General features: G+C 39.9%; 1 protein-coding gene across 1 annotated transcript in view; it reads left to right on the plus strand.

The window, feature by feature from the left end:
- Positions 1-20766, plus strand: part of LOC125233588 (meteorin-like protein) — a 63254-nt gene that overhangs the window by 710 nt on the left and 41778 nt on the right. The window lies entirely within an intron of this gene.

The raw sequence follows: 20766 nt of genomic DNA on the forward strand, positions 1-20766 counted from the left end.
ATCCAATGGTTAAGTAAATAACTGCTACACACACTAAACACATAACATACTATGAGTAGTAGGTATAGTCGCCATCAGATATATCGGAGCGGTCCAGGTGCTCAAAAATATCTGAACACGCCTCTATTGTCAAAGCGATTAAATAGGCGTGTTCACTGTTCAGATACCGCACCGGCCGCTCATATATATCTGATGGGGACTGTACCTAATACACATATTAATCATTACATAGCCATCCAATGCAAAATGAAGACAATTTTTACCATAAAATTTCATTTTTTAGGTTTTTTTCACTTTTTTGGTTAGACAACATAAATGACATAAATAACCATATTTGATACATAATGGAATTCGATAATTTAAACTACCTACTCTTTTTAGTCGGAGAACTTATACATATGTAACACATATTTATTTACTTAATCTATAATTATTGCACAAAAGAAAAAAAACGTTACAGTAAATTAAATAAGTGGGCTAAAAATACACTCAACATAATAACATTCATAACATAGATATAACTGCTAAATACTTCATACCGTTTTCAAAAACCGTTCTAATTTGTTACGAGAATTCGTACTACCCCACAAATGTGTAGGAGCCCGAGGGCAGAATTTAGCAAATGCCAGCAATTTGTAAAAAATGTTGCTAGCGCATAAATTTAATATTCCTTTAATATCGCGTGTCTGTTTTACATTAACATCAAATTGATGCTGTTTTGTGTTTTTATCTCTTCGAATGCCGATTTGGACCTAACAATACTGTTTGGTCTGTTTGATATATTAACAAAATATTTGTGAAATGAACGGAAGATTATTTAATTTCTGTAGGTACCTAAATAACAAACGTATAATAAATAATAATAATTAATAAATAAATATTATTGGACATTCTTACACAGATTGACTGAGGCCCACGGTAAGCTCAAGAAGGCTTGTGTTGTGGGTACTCAGACAGCGATATATATACCTCTAATATATAAATACTTATATACATAGAAAACATCCATGACTCAGGAACAAATATCTGTGCTCATCACACAAATAAATGCCCATACCGGGATTCGAACCCGGGACCGCGGCGTAGCAGGCAGGGTCACTACCAACTGCACCAGACCGGTCGTCCAAAAAAAAAATAAAAAAAAAATGATAGCGGCTAAAATATAAGATCCTTACCTATACAAATAAACCGTAGCGACAGCGGTTTAACTCGTATTAAAATAAGTAGTTAACATAAATCAACCATCGTCACGCCAAACTTACCTACTTAACAAAATTGTTTATATCCGCGAAGGGCAGGAAGCAATACTATAAGTTTTTGATACTTGAAAGTGAAGTGTATTAGAGAGGAGAGAATTGCATGAAAATAAAAACCTCAACAGATTATTAAAAATATTCCAATTTTATTCAAATTACTTAAGTATTTGCGCTATTACCCCGACTACCCCAAGCTTCTTGCAATTCATGCTGTCTCTTATCTACCTTCTTTAGTAAGCAACGAATTCTTAAAATCCATCACGATTTTTAGCTCAACAACTGTCAATATTCAACAAAGATCACGAACGTGACTCCACTTTCCCATTCAAAAACATCAACAAGTCGTAACAATAAAACAATAAATAGCTGTAATTGTTGTACAGAGTATCCGGAAACGTATAGGGTACGGAACAAAATCAACAAAGAGGTTTCCATTGGGGTGGCGTGGGAAACGTGGGAGGGTAGTGTTCTCGCCAGCCCTCGCGACACGTGACCCTTCCGGGGAACTTATGGAACACCCCTTGCCCATTAACTTTATTGATGCGATAAGCAGAAGTAGAGGACACATCATAGAAGCACCACTTTCGCGCCAACAGGAAATCTTTAGGCTTTTGTCTTTTGCGTGCCTTTTTGCTCTCATCAGTCATCTGTGCAGATAGGCACCTACTTTGCTAATCGCCGAGCACAAGAACAATGTACGAGTAAGACATCCCAGTAAGCCGCAAAAAGGAAAATTGAGTGTCAATGGACCAGCATGGCCTGGTTCATGACATTCCCGATGCTTTTAGAGGATGCCTCCACTGGGCGTACAATTGTGAGATCTCCGAATTCAATAGATATTACAGATATATCGGGTATACACAAACTGGTGCGCTCACGATTGCAAAGCTTTGGTCGTGGTAGGAATTGAGCATTGCGGCATTCAAGTTCGAGTATTAATATTTATTAGGGAGGGCGGGACAACGAGGGGACCGTCTGTTTATTATAATATCCTCTCCGATTATAACGCGTTCGCACGATGTAGACTGATTGATACAGATTGCCTCGTGCTGAGGGTACGCGCAGTATCTACAGTGTGCGTTCATCAGAAGTGTGGACTGTGTGCCATTGACTAACATAAACCCTTAATACCTACCTACATATATCCAACGTGTCACAATGTATCTGATTCTTCTAGATGTAATAGGTAATTTACTGTGAAAAAACGAAAATCAAGTGAAATATTATTTCCTCGTTCTTAATTTTCTAATAAAACTTTTAATCAAATTATTATTTTATATTTTGATTACAGCCAAATTTGAAGAAAAATAGATTAAAAAGCGCCCATTATCTTCAATTATTATTTTCTCAATATAGAAATGCGAGATCAAATAAAAACAACATATTTTTCACCACACCAACGGGTAAAGGCTTAGGGCTTACTTTGCTATATATAAAACAGATAGCAAAATCGCATTTTATCCACAAGAGGACAAAGTAATTTCATACAAATTTTAACTCGATGTCTTAATCTGGCTGCTAGATTTTACATATAAATGATGATTTTGAATCATAAATATTGAATAAATTTATTTATTTTGATGTTTTATTTTTATAGTCGGTATTTCGTTTGTGTTGGTGTGGTGAAAAATTTTGTGTTTCACTCGGTGGCAAAGTTTGTTTAACCTTCGTGCCTTGAAACCCTCGCTCAAGATTCCACTTTTTGAACCACTCGCTACGCTCGCGGTTCAATATTGGAATCTTTCGCTTGCTCAGGTATCAATATTGGCACGTGCGGTTAAATAACTACTTTGCCCCCTTGTAAAATAAATAACTAATAATGTTAAGTCGTCAATTGACTCGTCATCACAGTTTATAATGTTAGTCGTCACTCGTCATCATTGTGACGCAATTGTATGGGAAACATTGAGATCAGCTCATTAACTGCCCCCCGCGCTGCATGTGCATAGGATGCAATACGACGGATGTTACATTTCATGACGTCGCTGCAACAAAACAATCAATTAACTACCTACACTAATTAATAAATTACTTTCCTTATCGCACCCCTCTTGTTAAGAATGCAAAGTATGTCTGTGGCTACAAGGGTGCACTTATCTAGTTTAAAAGTTTTAGAGTGGCGCCAATTGTGACAATAGCTTTTAAGGAACAATGGGGCTGCCTTTCAAAGATAATGCGTTCTGGACAACCCATGACTAACAAAATTTGAATGCAATCTGTGTTATCAATCGCTACTTTGTAACATTCTAAGCTTATTTTCGTGAAGTCGTGCTTACTTATATGTTAATACAAATATTTTTTGTGATTTTCAATTAGCCAACTGATATAAATATTATGTACCTACTTGTAACTAGAGTGCGTAAGTAGGTACTTAATCTTATCTGATCTCAAATTGTCGGATCGACACTAAAGAGTGTGATACTTAATAATTAAAGACATCTGACCCATCTTTTTATTAAAACCAAGCAACGGAAGTTGCCAAGCGTGGTGTGGTGTGCGAGCGATAGTGACCTATTTAATATAACTAGTGATAAAATCGCTCACTAAAAAAGTTTACATGCAAGTGCCTAATTAACCAAAAGTAAATTTGCGGTTTTACTTCCTGAATTTGACCCATATACCCTGACCGCGTGCGGATGCCACTATCTCGCGGAGTCACTTCACACGCGATAACGCATCAGCCGGATCGCGCCTAGCCCGATGACCATATGGCGCTCCCAGGACCCTGTAGGTACAAGTACATAGAGCAATGCGAATGTTTACGATTCACGGTTCTCGGAAGAAGTTGCGTGCCTTACTCCACAGCCGCACTTCATTAATAACATTAGTGATTCAGAGTAGGATTCGGCACCGCCTGGGACCGAGGCGGCGGGCCATTTCACATGGCCTGTGGGAACTCCACTCCTCACTAAGGGAAAACAACCGTCACATGTTGCGGGATGAAATCACGGTTATTTTTACACGATTGTTTTTATTCGCTCGCCAATTGAGGGCAATCAGCGACACGTGTTCCGCCCGAGACGCCCGCCTTGAAGCGTATCTATTGAGCTCATCATATTCAAATTATGTGCGAGCACTTCAAGTATCAACTATCAATACTCAATACAACACGCATTTTGCGGGGTGCAAAACAATGGCTTTTATAATGCTAATCGTTTGATGTAATGGGAGGTTTGTATGGCGGTCCAACACAACAATAACATTAATATTTGATTCCATGGATGTTCCCAAGACACTTGACTGGGCCCACCATTGCTATCATCTTTCCTGTCGTTGCATGTGTACTTGGAAATATTTTTACGACGCGCACTCGGCTCCAATCACGTCGTAACTGAAGGGTAACCTAATGCTTGTACTGCCGTGCGGCCATGTGTCCACTTACATTATCTTACTTTAACAGACTTTGCGCTAGTGATGTGTCTTACCCGACATTAATTTATAGCTTGAATGTCGATGTCGTGCCGCTAAAGAACATCAACATTCAACACTCAACAGCTTTTTTGGCGTTGATTGGTGTAATGACTGTGGCCTAGATGCGAGCGATTTAAATTGATAGCCTTATGAAACAAAGCGCCTCTATGATACCTAGTCCTTGTCAACTATTCTAACGTCTGGCTTTTCATTTATCAGTACTGTAACTTCTCGGATCGCATGAAAGAGGATCATTGTTCTTTGAGTCCCGTATTTGGTGTTCTTTGAATGAAACCAAACTAATTAGCAGCGAATTGTAGGTCGGCATTGTGTCGGTCGGCGCGCCAGGTCAGATGAATGCGTTCTTTGTGTCGCTAGGTGTTTATTTTTTTAATTTGTTCCTGGAGCCGACCGATCGCTCGGCTTTCGGCCTCTACGTTAATTACAGTGGCGATAACTGTTCTGTAAATGTAGCTCGACCGACCGGGCCCGGCAAATTATGATTTAGTACAACTCTAATCAATGGTTCTAACATTTAATAGACACCTACGTATGACATGTGGTTATGTATGTGTGTAAGAGATAAAAGTAATCTATGAATCGGTATGGAGCCGGTCATTATTTTAATGGCCTTTGTATTTATGATTTGAATACATTGGGAATTTTACGTTACGTGTTTTCCGCTTCCATGCCTGCCTATATTTTGTTCAGTTATAAAATTTTATCTACGAAGACTACAAATGTTGAAGTCGTAGTGCATTCCTATCCTATATTTATTAAAGTTAAGTATTCGGTTCGACCTAAATTTACTCGTAGGCACTAGAATACCTGCGACTTCATTAGCCCAAGCTAGAGATGGGTAACTACCCAGGTAAATACCCGACGGTGGGTATTTACCGGGTAAATACCCGATATTTACCTACCCGCGGGTAAATACGCGGGTATTTTCATTTTTCTTCCAAATTTGACGTTTTAAATGGTGTTTTGGGCTAAAACAGATTAATTTAAGTCAGTCTTTGTAATTGTACACATAATGTTTATTCAAATTGAGAACGAATAGGTTGCTATGAGATAAAATGTGATTTTAGTGTATCTTTCCAACTATAAAAATGGTGTAATATGATTCTCTGACACACGGAAATAATTTAAAATGCTTTTAATATCAATTATAAGTCTGATAAATTAAAACTGTAAATCAAAATATGTGAATAAAAATATTTTAAAAATCTCTTTTTGAAGCTCATAACTCATACATAGTATGTTTTATGACAAAAATGTTTATAAACTTTTTTATAGGAAATAGTGTCTACTTTAGTTCGTACATACAAAACTTTTCGATATTCATGATAGTTTCCGAGAAATATGAAAAAAATACATTTTACCCCCCCTAACCCCACCACAACCCCTCCAACCAGTACTAGGAAGTTTATCTTTATGGTATAAATACGACTATTTAATGCAATCTAAAAAGCACACGTAAAACATATTTTTTTAATTATTTTTAAAAATATACATTAAAACTTCTGTAATCTTTATTGTATATTTGACTGAACAGTTTCGTTTTGAATTGTGTATAATAATTACAACCACTAACTTAGTATTTATCTCCATTTTAACATAAATCAGCATGTGCAACATGAAATGAATCTACCCGTCAATTTGGGTAGATACGGGTAAATACCGGGTAGATAGGTATTTACCGGGTAAATACCTGGGTGGGTAGATTGGGTATTTACCCACGACCCATCTCTAGCCCAAGCACACTCCACACTCAAGACGAGATCTTTCTACTTACCATAATTAAAAACCATCTTCCTATTGCAAGTTATTTTCAATGCGAAATCTCCGAATACCTGTCCTAAGGCCGAAAATGTTCGTTCTAGATCAGCAGGACCCTTTGAATAATGCATGGGCTGGTCCTTTATTATCGGAGCGACCCGCGGCGCACGCGCTGCATCTTAATCGCGCTCAATTTCCTCGCTCGCTGTCAAATTATAATACTTACACAATATTATAACCCCAACACATCTACGAAAGTGATTCAAATAATACATCTGAAAGTCACGACCGAAGTGCATTTTTGGAGAACGTTAAATGTTTACACATTTTTGTGGCATCATATTTCGCAATGGTGTAACACAATTTACACAATATATTGTGAATAATAAAATATTGCAGAAACATCACATCACGTTTGCTGGGCAAGTTGGTTCGTTAATGAGGCGGCACGGGCCGCCTGTATAAACTCGACGCCTCGCTATGCAGATGCTTGCGATGTTGCACTTTCGTACATCCGACATTAAACGTCTCGTCCGTTGCGCGGTCATCCGTCAGAAACTCACTTTACATGAACCGCCATATTCCTGAATGTTCTGGCAATTGGAAAGTTTATAATCAACGGGATCGAGGTGAAGTGATTTTTTATTTGGTTATATGGCAGACCCTTTTGGACACTGCATAATGTGGTGACTGGTGACTGTTTCGAATATTTTTGCATTCAAGTCCATGTAGGACGATCATCGCTTATCTGGATATGGCAAAAAAGTCTGAGCGGGTACGACCGATTATAATGCAAAAAGAGGTTCGCGGTCGTTCCATAACCGATTGCAAATGGCAACCGCCGCAGGCCACGCCGGCCATTTATAGCTCGTTGCAATCTCGACTGCTAAAAAATAACCAAGCAGCGATTTCTTTAGCGGATGGCTCCCTAAGTATCTATCGGTGGTTTGTCAGGCAAAGAGGAAGCTCGATTGATGCAACCAAGCTCTTGAAATGTATCTCGTAAAAAACGAAGCCCGCCGTAGACCGCTTGAGATGCCTTCGCGTATTATGCGATTGTTCCTGTTTTTGTTATCGTATTTGGTGAAAGGGTTACCTTCGCATTTGGGAAAATCGAACGGTTGTTTTCCTATTACTCATGCAACAAATTCCCCTGACCTCCTTAAGTAGAACTTATATTAAGTACATTTTGCTATTTATCGCACTTACCTGTTTTTGCCCTAACCTAATACAAAGGAATTGATTGATTCACGCACACGTATCTACCATATATTGATGTTAAGTCATACCTTTCGCTGTTCTCCAAAATCCGTCTCTTTTTCGTCCAAAATGGAATTCATATGTCACATTAAACAACATTGTAGTTCTGAAATTAAATATCAAATGAACAGGCATCAGGAATGCCATAAAGCTGAGGTTTAAACCCGCAGCATAACCCGTTTGTTTACGCCACAGCGCGACTCCATAGCCGAGGCGACACAACAATAGCCGGCCGTACGCCGAGATTTTGTCCGATAATGGTTAAATTGGCCTCCGCGTTCTTAATAGGGTGTCTTACCTCTGCTGGCGACAACTGCCTGTGTTCCACAATTACAGAGGTTGTCTGGCGATCTGCAGCGTTGTTATCGGTCCTTAAAGATTATATAAGAATTATGGCACGGTAGCCTGTGCGTCTTGCGTTCGAGTATTTATTATTGATAGGCACGATAAGAATTTATGCTAGTACTTATATTAGAAGAGTCGATATTGATCACACAGTTCTATCCACAATTGCTTAGTTACTCGTAATTCCTGTTATTATTTCATTTTGGGATGCGTAAACCGTCTGTTGCATTTTTTGGTGGTGCTCGATAGAAAACATAAGGTTCATGATGGTATCTACTGTTTTTTTTACGGTTATTATGCTTTTTACCTTCTTATATTATACACTTGCTTAATTCCACACCCGAAAATCAACCACTTGATAATTTATGTTTTGATTCATTGAATCATTTGGATCATTAATTAATTCCTTCCTGCGGCCACACGCGACTTCCTCCCGCATTGACTCGTGTTAAAGATCTTAATTCTGCTCCAGTGCTTGACCGAGTTCAGATGGAAACGCAATCTGAGGTTCATTCCTTCGCTTATCAGGCGACACAACCGCTCAGCAGAATTAGTGTAAGTGAACTCACCGACTACGTACTGTAGTCAACGTAAGAGGTCTCGGTTAGGTTGGTTTGCAAAAACGTACACTGCTTTATGAATGGGAATACATGGTCTGACCAAACGAAGACATTCGACACCGGATTGCAACGGACGTCGAGTATTTAAAAATATGTACCTACAGTTTAAGCTCTTTGGTGTCGTGTTATTGACGAATATGGTCGGCATTTTTGCAGCTGCGAGGTAGACTAAATCATTAGTATTTGAAATTTGAAGGATGGGTGGATCTTAAATATTAGATATGTTCTTTAACTTCCGTATGCGTTGGAAAAATGTTGGCCACACAGATTGACTTTTTAATCGGACATGGTGATACATTTTCTATTCATCATCATGAAAACTGGTAATTCTCTCCATCCCATCAGTTTCAGGAAAAAATCTTTGTCTTACATTTGAAGCGGTGTCTAAGAATGACAGTTTCCAAATGTGCTCTCATTTACCCTATTGAGACTAGACTGCATTTGTTAGATTTTAAATGACTTATGTTGAGGCATTAATTTTTGTCAGTCAATTTCGAGAGTTTGGTATTATTTATGTCGGTACTTTGATGTTAACGCATCGAAGTGCTTAGTTAGTAGTGAGCAGGCGCAGCCGTGGCGGCCATTAGGATTTATAGCCTGAACCGGTAAGCGGCTTAGCTCCCGAGCCGAAGGCGAAGGCCTTTTCACACCTCCGTGTTTGGGCCCCGCGTTAGCGTTCACGCCTTGCACCCCTAGAGTTCGCGCCTTGGCACATATCACCAGTGCCTTATGTGCATTCCGTGGCGTGAGGTAATGACTTGTCAAAATAAAGTTGTGGCTGGAATTTAGACGGGCTTTGCTTTTGAAACGACCAACAGTCTAAGTCCGTTTTCACATTATCCGATCCGATATCGGATGTCGGAAGGATTTCAATGGAAAAAATCCAAGATGGCGCCTGTAATGTATGGGATATCGGTCCGACATCCGATATCGGATCGGATAATGTGAAAACGCACTAAGATGAATACTTCACTAAAATATTGGGTTGGTAAGAAAGTAATGAGCAATCGATTGAATTCCACATAAAAATTTTGAGAGAGTTCTAGAATCTTCTATGGTCGAAAGTATATAAAGGGCGAGTCGCACAGTTTTTCGTCAGTCATTCACTAGCTGTCGCCGAGCTAATATAAGGAAGAAAATGGACGAATTAAAAGTGCATGTAAGGCATTGCTTACTATATGAATTTCAGTCTGGCCATTCAGCCGCCGAAGCAGTGCGTAATATATGTCAGTGTGTTGCTCCTGAAGTTGTGTCTGAGGCCACGGCAAAACGATGGTTCCAGCGGTTTCGTAGTGGCGACTTTTCATTATCAGATCAACCTAAGTCTGGTCGACCGGTGAAGATTGATGTAGCCAAATTAAAAACCTTAATTGAAGGAGATCCGAGGCTAACGAGTCGTACTCTTGCTACTGAGTTAGGCTGCTCTCATGTCACCATAGAAACACATTTACACGAGTTGGGAAAAAACTACAAATACAGTGTTTGGATACCGCATGAACTTGATAGAGATCAACTAAACCGCCGTGCCGATATCTGCATACAACTTCTGTCTTTTCGCCGCACATTCAACTGGTTGGACCATCTTATCACTGGAGATGAGAAATGGGTCTTATATATAAATCACACACGCAAACGTCAGTGGCTAGCTCCAAACGAAAAAGGAATAGAGGCACCAAAAACCGAGCCTCACCCGAAAAAAGTTATGCTGTCCGTTTGGTGGGATATTCATGGTATTATTCACTGGGAACTCCTACCAAGTGGAATGACTGTTACCGCATCAGTATACTGTAATCAGCTTGAAAATTTAAACCAAAAAATCTGTCAGAATCGTCCACAGCATGCTAAAGTTTTTTCTTACACGACAATGCTCGCCCACACATTGCAAAAGTGACTCGGCTAAAGCTATTGGAGCTAGGTTGGAAAGTGATACCTCATCCACCGTACTCTCCAGACTTGGCACCTACGGATTACGCATTGTTCAGATCGCTAAGCAATGCCTTGAATGAAAAAAAGTTCGATGATCAAGCCCATCTACGACAGTACATAGCTGAGTTTTTTGAATCTAAACTTAAGAACTTCTTCGCCGATGCTATTCTTTCTTTACCAGAACGATGGAGACAAGTAGTAGATAACGAAGGCCGTTATATTTTTGATAAATGATTAAAATAATAAATTAAATAAAAATTACAATATTGGTTATGATTCGCTCATTACTTTCTTACCAACCCAATAAAAATTTACTTGAAATTATTCTACTGGTGATGTAGAATATTAGAAGATTATGAGAAAAAGAGAGAATCAGGTATTGACAGTCTTGTCATGATGATGGATATGTCCATAATTATGTTGTTAACTAACAATAGTTTTTAACACGCTTTTATTAGGTCGTCGTGTATGTAACTATGTATGTAATGGAATCTAAGGAAGCTAATTTAACCATCTTCCAGGAGTCGTAGCGTAATGAAAATTGGCAGCTATATGTAGTTCCGATGACAATACAATAATATGGTACTGTTGAGCTGATCTGATGATGGAGTCGGAAGATATGAACTGGAACTACATGATGGAACATAGTATCATAGCCGTTTTTGGGTTTCTTAGAAAAGTCTTGTAATGAACTTTGACTACAATTAGGTTTCAAGGTCTGATGATGAAGCCGAAAGATATGAACTGGAACTACATGATGGAACATCGTATCATAGCTGTTTTTGGGTTTCTTAGAAAAGTCTTGTAATGAACTTTGACTACGATTAGGTTTCAAGGTCTGATGATGGAGCCGGAAGATATGAACTGGAACTACATGATGGAACATCGTATCATAGCTGTTTTTGGGTTTCTTAGGAAAGTCTTGTAATGAACTTTGACTACAATTAGGTTTCAAGGTCTGATGATGGAGCCGGAAGATATGAGCTGGAACTACATGATGGAACATCGTATCATAGCTGTTTTTGGGCTTCTTAGAAAAGTCTTGTAATGAACTTTGACTACGATTAGGTTTCAAGGTCTGATGATGGAGCCGGAAGATATGAACTGGAACTACATGATGGAACATCGTATCATAGCTGTTTTTGGGCTTCTTAGAAAAGTCTTGTAATGAACTTTGACTACGATTAGGTTTCAAGGTCTGATGATGGAGCCGGAAGATATGAACTGGAACTACATGATGGAACATCGTATCATAGCTGTTTTTGGGCTTCTTAGAAAAGTCTTGTAATGAACTATGACTACGATTAGGTTTCAAGGCCTGATGATGGTGCCGGAAGATAAGAACAGAAAAAAAAAGGGGGGGGGGGGGCTCGAGGGGGGAAGCATGAAAGAAAGATCAACGTAGTATTTAAAATAAGTTGGGTTAGCGTTTTCTTGTGACCTTTCAGAGCAAACAAAGGGGGGCTCGGGGGGCAAAGCCTTCCGCATAAAAGAAAGATCATCGTTGTATTTAAAATAAGTTGGGTTAAGGTTTTCTTGTGATTCTTAAGAGTAAAGAAAAGGGGGGCTCGGGGGGCGAAGCCCCCCGCATGAAAGAAAGATCAACGTAGTATTTAGAATAAGTTGGGTTAGCATTTTCTTGTGACCTTTAAGAGCAAAAAAAGGGGGGCTCGGGGGGCGAAGCTCCCCGCATGAAAGAAAGAACAACGTAGTATTTAAGATAAGTTGGGTTAGCGTTTTCTTGTGACCTTTAAGAGAAAACAAAGGGGGGCTCGGGGGGCGAAACCCCCGCATAAAAGAAAGATAAACGTTGTATTTAAAATAAGTTGGGTTAGGGTTTTCTTGTTACCCTTAAGAGTAACGAAAAGGGGGGCTCAGGGGCGAAGCCCCCCGCATAAAAGAAAGATTAACGTAGTATTTAAAATAAGTTGGGTTAGCGTTTTCTTGTGACCTTTCAGAGCAAACAAAGGGGGGCTCGGGGGGCGAAGCCCCGCATAAAAGAAAGATCAACGTTGTATTTAAAATAAGTTGGGTTAAGGTTTTCTTGTGATCCTTAAGAGTGAAGAAAAGGGGGGCTCGGGGGCGAAGCCCCCGCATGAAAGAAAGATCAACGTAGTATTTAGAATAAGTTGGGTTAGCGTTTTCTTGTGACCTTTGAGAGCAAACAAAGGGGGGCTCGGGGGGCGAAGCCCCCCGCATGAAAGAAAGATCAACGTAGTATTTAAGATAAGTTGGGTTAGCGTTTTCTTGTGACCTTTAAGAGCAAACAAAGGGGGCTCGGGGGCGAAGCCCCCGCATGAAAGAAAGATCAACGTTTTATTTAAAATAAGTTGGTTTAGGGTTTTCTTGTGACCCTTAAGAGTAACGAAAAGGGGGGCTCGGGGGGCGAAGCCCCCCGCATAAAAGAAAGATCAACGTAGTATTTAAAATAAGTTGGGTTAGCGTTTTCTTGTGACCTTTAAGAGCAAACAAAGGGGGCTCGGGGGCGAAGCCCCCGCATGAAAGAAAGATCAACGTTGTATTTAAAATAAGTTGGGTTAGGGTTTTCTTGTTACCCTTAAGAGTAACGAAAAGGGGGGCTCGGGGGGAGAAGCCCCCCGCATGAAAGAAAGATCAACGTAGTATTTAGAATAAGTTGAGTTAGCGTTTTCTTGTGACCTTTAAGAGCAAACAAAGGGGGGCTCGGGGGGCCAAGCCCCCTGCATGAAAGAAAGATCAACGTAGTATTTAAGATAAGTTGGGTTAGCGTTTTCTTGTGACGTTTGAGAGCAAACAAAGGGGGGCTCGGGGGGCGAAGCCCCCCGCATGAAAGAAAGATCAACGTAGTATTTAAGATAAGTTGGGTTAGCGTTTTCTTGTGACCTTTAAGAGCAAACAAAGGGGGGCTCGGGGGGCGAAGCCCCGCATGAAAGAAAGATCAACGTTTTATTTAAAATAAGTTGGTTTAGGGTTTTCTTGTGACCCTTGAGAGCAACGAAAAGGGGGGCTCGGGGGGCGAAGCCCCCGCATAAAAGAAAGATCAACGTAGTATTTAAAATAAGTTTGGTTAGCGTTTTCTTGTGACCTTTAAGAGCAAACAAAGGGGGCTCGGGGGCGAAGCCCCCGCATGAAAGAAAGATCAACGTTGTATTTAAAATAAGTTGGGTTAGGGTTTTCTTGTTACCCTTAAGAGTAACGAAAAGGGGGCTCGGGGGCGAAGCCCCCGCATGAAAGAAAGATCAACGTAGTATTTAGAATAAGTTGAGTTAGCGTTTTCTTGTGACCTTTAAGAGCAAACAAAGGGGGGCTCGGGGGACGAAGCCCCCTGCATGAAAGAAAGATCAACGTAGTATTTAAGATAAGTTGGGTTAGCGTTTTCTTGTGACGTTTAAGAGCAAACAAAGGGGGGCTCGGGGGGCGAAGCCCCCCGCATAAAAGAAAGATCAACGTTGTATTTAAAATAAGTTGGGTTAGCGTTTTCTTGTGACCTTTAAGAGCAAACAAAGGGGGCTCGGGGGCGAAGCCCCTCATTGAAAGAAAGATCAACGTTGTATTTAAAATAAGTTGGTTTAGGGTTTTCTTGTGACCCTTAAGAGCAAACAAAGGGGGCTCGGGGGCGAAGCCCCCTCATAAAAGAAAGATCAACGTTGTATTTAAAATAAGTTGGGTTAGCGTTTTCTTGTGACCTTTAAGAGCAAACAAAGGGGGGCTCGGGGGGCGAAGCCCCCGCATAAAAGAAAGATCAACGTTGTATTTAAAATAAGTTGGGTTAGCGTTTTCTTGTGACCTTTAAGAGCAAACAAAGGGGGGCTCGGGGGGCGAAGCCCCTCGCGTGAAAGAAAGATCAACGTTGTATTTAAAATAAGTTGGTTTAGGGTTTTCTTGTGACCCTTAAGAGCAAACAAAGGGGGGCTCGGGGGGCGAAGCCCCCCGCATAAAAGAAAGATCAACGTTGTATTTAAAATAAGTTGGGTTAGCGTTTTCTTGTGACCTTTAAGAGCAAACAAAGGGGGGTTTGGGGGGCGAAGCCCCCCGCATAAAAGAAAGATTAACGTAGTATTTAAAATAAGTTGGGTTAGCGTTTTCTTGTGACCTTTAAGAGCAAACAAAGGGGGGCTCGGGGGGCGAAGCCCCCGCATAAAAGAAAGATCAACGTTGTATTTAAAATAAGTTGGGTTAGCGTTTTCTTGTGACCTTTAAGAGCAAACAAAGGGGGGCTCGGAGGGCGAAGCCCCCCGCATGAAAGAAAGATCAACGTTGTATTTAAAATAAGTTGGGTTTGGGTTTTCTTGTTACCCTGAAGAGTAACGAAAAGGGGGGCTCGGGGGGCGAAGCCCCCGCATAAAAGAAAGATTAACGTAGTATTTAAAATAAGTTGGGTTAGCGTTTTCTTGTTACCTTTCAGAACAAACAAAGGGGGGCTCGGGGGCGAAGCCCCCGCATAAAAGAAAGATCAACGTTGTATTTAAAATAAGTTGGGTTAAGGTTTTCTTGTGACCCGTAAGAGTAAAGAAAAGGGGGGCTCGGGGGCGAAGCCCCCCGCATGAAAGAAAGATCAACGTAGTATTTAGAATAAGTTGGGTTAGCGTTTTCTTGTGACCTTTAAGAGCAAACAAAGGGGGGCTCGGGGGGCGAAGCCCCCCGCATGAAAGAAAGATCAACGTTGTGTTTAAAATAAGTTGGGTTAGGGTTTTCTTGTTACCCTTAAGAGTAACGAAAAGGGGGGCTCGGGGGGCGAAGCCCCCGCATAAAAGAAAGATTAACGTAGTATTTAAAATAAGTTGGGTTAGCGTTTTCTTGTTACCTTTCAGAGCAAACAAAGGGGGGCTCGGGGGGCGAAGCCCCCCGCATAAAAGAAAGATCAACGTTGTATTTAAAATAAGTTGGGTTAGCATTTTCTTGTGACCTTTAACAGCAAACAAAGGGGTGTTTGGTGGGCGAAGCCCCCCGCATAAAAGAAAGATTAACGTAGTATTTAAAATAAGTTGGGTTAGCGTTTTCTTGTGACCTTTAAGAGCAAACAAAGGGGGGGCTCGGGGGCGAAGCCCCCGCATAAAAGAAAGATCAACGTTGTATTTAAAATAAGTTGGGTTAGCGTTTTCTTGTGACCTTTAAGAGCAAACAAAGGGGGCTCGGGGGCGAAGCCCCCGCATGAAAGAAAGATCAACGTTGTATTTAAAATAAGTTGGGTTAGGGTTTTCTTGTTACCCTTAAGAGTAACGAAAGGGGGCTCGGGGGGCGAAGCCCCCCGCATAAAAGAAAGATTAACGTAGTATTTAAAATAAGTTGGGTTAGCGTTTTCTTGTTACCTTTCAGAGCAAACAAAGGGGGGCTCAGAGGGCAAAGCCCCCCGCATGAAAGAAAGATCAACGTAGTATTTAAGATAAGTTGGGTTAGCGTTTTCTTGTGACCTTTAAGAGCAAACAAAGGGGGGCTCGGGGGAGGAAGCCCCCCGCATAAAAGAAAGATCAACGTTGTATTTAAAATAAGTTAGGTTAAGGTTTTCTTGTGACCCGTAAGAGTAAAGAAAAGGGGGCTCGGGGCGAAGCCCCCCGCATGAAAGAAAGATCAACGTAGTATTTAGAATAAGTTGGGTTAGCGTTTTCTTGTGACCTTTAAGAGCAAACAAAGGGGGCTCAGAGGGCAAAGCCCCCGCATGAAAGAAAGATCAACGTAGTATTTAAGATAAGTTGGGTTAGCGTTTTCTTGTGACCTTTAAGAGCAAACAAAGGGGGCTCGGGGAGGAAGCCCCCGCATAAAAGAAAGATCAACGTTGTATTTAAAATAAGTTGGATAATGGTTTTCCCTTGACCCTTAAGAGCAAATAAAGGGGGGCTCGGCAAAAAGAAATACTTAAATTTTGTTTGAATTAGTTGAAATGTTTTTTTTTTATTTTATTATAAATGGGCTTACTCTTGACCACAGACTAGCCAAAGGCAAAGACGTGGCCTACGATGGAGTGAGCTCGCCCAGAAGATGCCTGTTCACTCTTGATTTGAAGGTTGCCGGGTTATATGAGCTCGGAAATATAGCCGCCGGCAAGGAATACCACTCCTTGGCAATGTGACAATATTTTCTAATCGAGTCAAACAAAATCCCACTAGCTGAGAGCTTCAAAACAATGTATGGCGAAAGTATGTCCCTCTAATGTCTTCAAAAAGTCCGCGATGGCACAAGTCTATATTGTCTATCTTTTACGGATAACTTACTAGGTATAAACATTTTTATGATAATACCGTAATACGAAGGTAGCCGCTAGTTATTAAATATTAAGTAGCAATTAGCAATAAGTACACGTTAAGCCACAAATGGCATGTAAAATCCGCCTACTTGAAATAAATTTATGTATAAATGTTAAAAGTATTTCATTATTAATGACTAAAAAGTATAAAATAAATTAATAGTTTAAAAAACACTATAAAACACGCTTTTATAAATGCACGTAAAAGCCAAAAATAAATTATGGATCGTTCAAGTTGTCTCTATTTGTGAGCTGAAGTTTAAAAACTATGTGCTTTTAATTATAATATTTGATTGTAAAAGCGTGGGGCGCTGGAACAGGAAAGACTTTCTTGTAAACAAATACTAATCCGAACTTCCTGGCGAATGAAGTTGCATAAGAACATAACGTTTACATATGCCGCCTAAGGGTTACCAAAGAGAACCAAAGATATCTCGTCCACGAACAAGAACTCTGCATCCTGTCACTGTAGACACTTTCCCCTTTTGTACTTTGATTACCGGAAAAAAGCGGCGTTCTAAGTGTCGGTGACTGTCGACTCTCCTCGCTACTAGCGCATATTTTATCTGAGTTCGACAAACTGGTACCTACTTTGAACACTGACTTTTAATTGATTTGACTGTTTAATGTAGAACCTACTAGTCATGCTGCAACTCCAGTTAGCGCGTCAATCTGTGTAACCTCCTTCCCGTAACATAGCATAATTTGATTTATCAGCAAGTTATACAAAAAGTCTTTCCTGTTCCAGCGCCCCACGCTTTTACAATCAAATATTATAATTAAAAGCACATAGTTTTTAAACTTCAGCTCACAAATAGAGACAACTTGAACGATCCATAATTTATTTTTGGCTTTTACGTGCATTTATAAAAGCGTGTTTTATAGTGTTTTTTAAACTATTAATTTATTATGTCTTACAGTATAACTTATCGCATTTACTAATGCAACTAATCAGTGTCAGTAAGCGCAAAAAGCTCGTTAGTAGAGGGAAGCGCAATTTTATGTGGCACGATTACGTAAAGGCTCACGAGGAGAAACTGACCTTTCTTCGCGTCATCAATCAGACCCGGTCGGCTAAATGAGAAGACTGCCTCTAAGGTTTGCCGCAAACGGTTCATGTTATATTTTCGATGGTAAGCATTTTTTATGATGCTTATTAGTTCTCTTTCTATTGTTTAAATTATGAAGTAAATTTCGTAATCAACATTTTCTAATAAACCCCGGGAGGACTCCTCACTTGCTCCTGACACCAAAACAGAGTATCTTATTAGAAATGTGTTCTGCAAAACCGTTTTATCGCCATACCTACATACGCGATGAGATTTTATTAGACTTTTTTATTTAAGACTTTTTAGATTTTATTGTGGCTTTTATTGATGTCTTCTTCATATATCAGATGCTTGGTCCTCCACAGTGTGCGGCGAGGCTAAGCTGCGTGACTCCAGGTCGTGGGTGCTCACCCATTGTCCGGGTGAAAGTCAGCTACGAGCGTTTTGCGTGTTACGAAAACCTTGTTCTCTATTGAGGGCGACAATCATTCGTGAACGTTCTTAGATCATCAATCTTTTTGTCCACCCTAAACTATTAATGGAGAAAATTTACTCTGCCCTTCCTTTCTTCAGAATCTGTTCTGTAACTTTCTGTCTAACACCACAGGTACCTAGCTCTATATGTACTACAACATAGTTAGTAGTATAGCTTTTCTGTACTATGTAACTAAGGCATTTCGTTCACGTTACTTGTAACAGGTAGGTTAATAATGTTTATTTTGTGGTCTTTTTCCGTTGGCTTATGACAAAATGTACTTTATACGTTGACGTCTGGTTCAGTACCAGTAGGTATATGTATACTCACAAGTACGTGTCTACTCGGAAATTAGTCTTACCTGCTCAATAAATAGTACCTAAATACATTCTTAAAATATAAACTTACTAAACTAGTGTCAGGATATTACGAGGTTAGCTTTAAATTTTATTGCTGTTTAAGCACCTAATGGTGCAATAGTTGTCTCTGATTACGCAGAATATCTACTTATGTAGATTTATTGCATTTGCTTGGAATAGTTTTACCTTAAAGCGAGAGGAATTCTTCGTTTAGCCACTAATGAGATTCAAACTCGTATAACGAGTGCTAATTTGAATTGAAAATGTTAATTTAAATCAGTTTTTTGATAGTCTGTGATATACTCTTTCGTAGAAATACTGTCAAGGAAAACTTGTCCTAATTTTGTTATCAAAGTAATGAACAGACGGCTTATTTGGTTGTATCAATTTACTAATTAAAAAAAACATTTTCAACTATAAACATGAATATTATCTTTCCCAAAACATTATTTATGGGACAGATTTAAGATCATTTAAGTACCTCCTAAATGTAAACACGCAACACTTGTGATATACGACTACACACTAGTGCTGAACCAAAACCATTTGTAATGTAAGCTTTTTATAATTTAAAGTCACCACAATAATTATACTCGGACATCTGTTTGGTGAAAACTGTTTTCTCAAATTTATAGTACTTACAACTTATTCGTGTAGTTTATAATAACTGTTCGTAGATATACAATAATACTACTCTTCGGTCTATTGTCTGCAAAAGAGCGGCACAGAGAGGCAGCAGCATCTTTTCTAAATTTGAAACGGACGCTTTTTGCAAGTCTGTCGATATAGATGAATGATGCCCAGAACTCGTTTAAAGCATAATAATAACACTCAATAATTATGGAGGTGTTTGCAAACGTTATCATAAATTATCATTAGTTGTCGACTTGTCGCTGTTGTCGGTGCTTATTCGGCGGCGCATAATGTCTACATCGCGCTGATTGCGCGGCGCGCTGTTAATCAAAATTGCATTATTGCATTACGAGTTCGTCATGGTGTCGTAAATAGCCCCAAAATATAGGTAAATAACGATCTCGTAGGTTAGATATAGGATTACATAGATTTAAGATAATAAATAATAAAGAAATATCGATTTATATTTGTTCGTTTTATTTCCCACCAATCCTAAGCACTTCACTATACGACTGAACTTTAACTAGTAGATTCTTACTTACCCTTAAAAAACCCAAGCATAGTTCAGTCGTAAATACATAACTATATACCAAAAACAAATGGCAATTAATATAACGTAAGTATCTGGCACTGATACTTACAATCTAATTAGAATATTAATATATATACTTATAAGAATGTATAAGAAGATTGTTAGTGTTTATCTCATAAGAATTATATTTGAAAAATAAAGAATTGCTGTTACACGATAGACACACATAACACCAATACATACTTGACGAATGGTACACGAGTCTCGCGGCCGGGAAAGCATATATATACCCGCCCCGACGCTCGGAGCGTCACTTGAACACCGACGGCGAGAGAGCGCGCACGCGCTGCTCCCCCATACACACCACCGCAGCAAATTGAAAATAAAAAACTGGAGTTTTTTCTTCGTAACCTGGTAGCCGCCTCCATCTACAGTCAACAATGGTCCATCGAGCCGCGGATATCATCGTGCCAGTATCCAGCAACTAAGAAGAAAGAAACACATACAGTCATCGATATAAACTAGACGAGTAGCGCTAGCCGCGAAAATTTAGTAGGACTGATTTATCAGTTATCGAGAAAAGTAACGTGGGTAACGTAACCTTAACGGTGGCGACCTGGACGACATTCTCCCCCTCCTCAGACGGTCACCTAACGGTGTCAACGACTGTCGTGAGCCTGGGCAGCGGGTCTTCGTGTACGAACGAGAACGTACACCGTGTCACGCAAGTGATACGTACATACTCGGCTGTGTGTGCTGGCACGCAGTGTATCGAACGGTGGATTCTATGCCGTCTAACGGATTGAAACCAGGCTGTTAAGCTGAGGACATTCCCAGTCATCAGTGGGCACCCGTAAGGTACACTGCCACTACCAGAGCAGTTCCGCAAACCTTATCCTAT

Source organism: Leguminivora glycinivorella, chromosome 14 (assembly GCF_023078275.1).
Source record: "Leguminivora glycinivorella isolate SPB_JAAS2020 chromosome 14, LegGlyc_1.1, whole genome shotgun sequence".
Taxonomy (NCBI): Eukaryota; Metazoa; Arthropoda; class Insecta; order Lepidoptera; family Tortricidae; genus Leguminivora; species Leguminivora glycinivorella.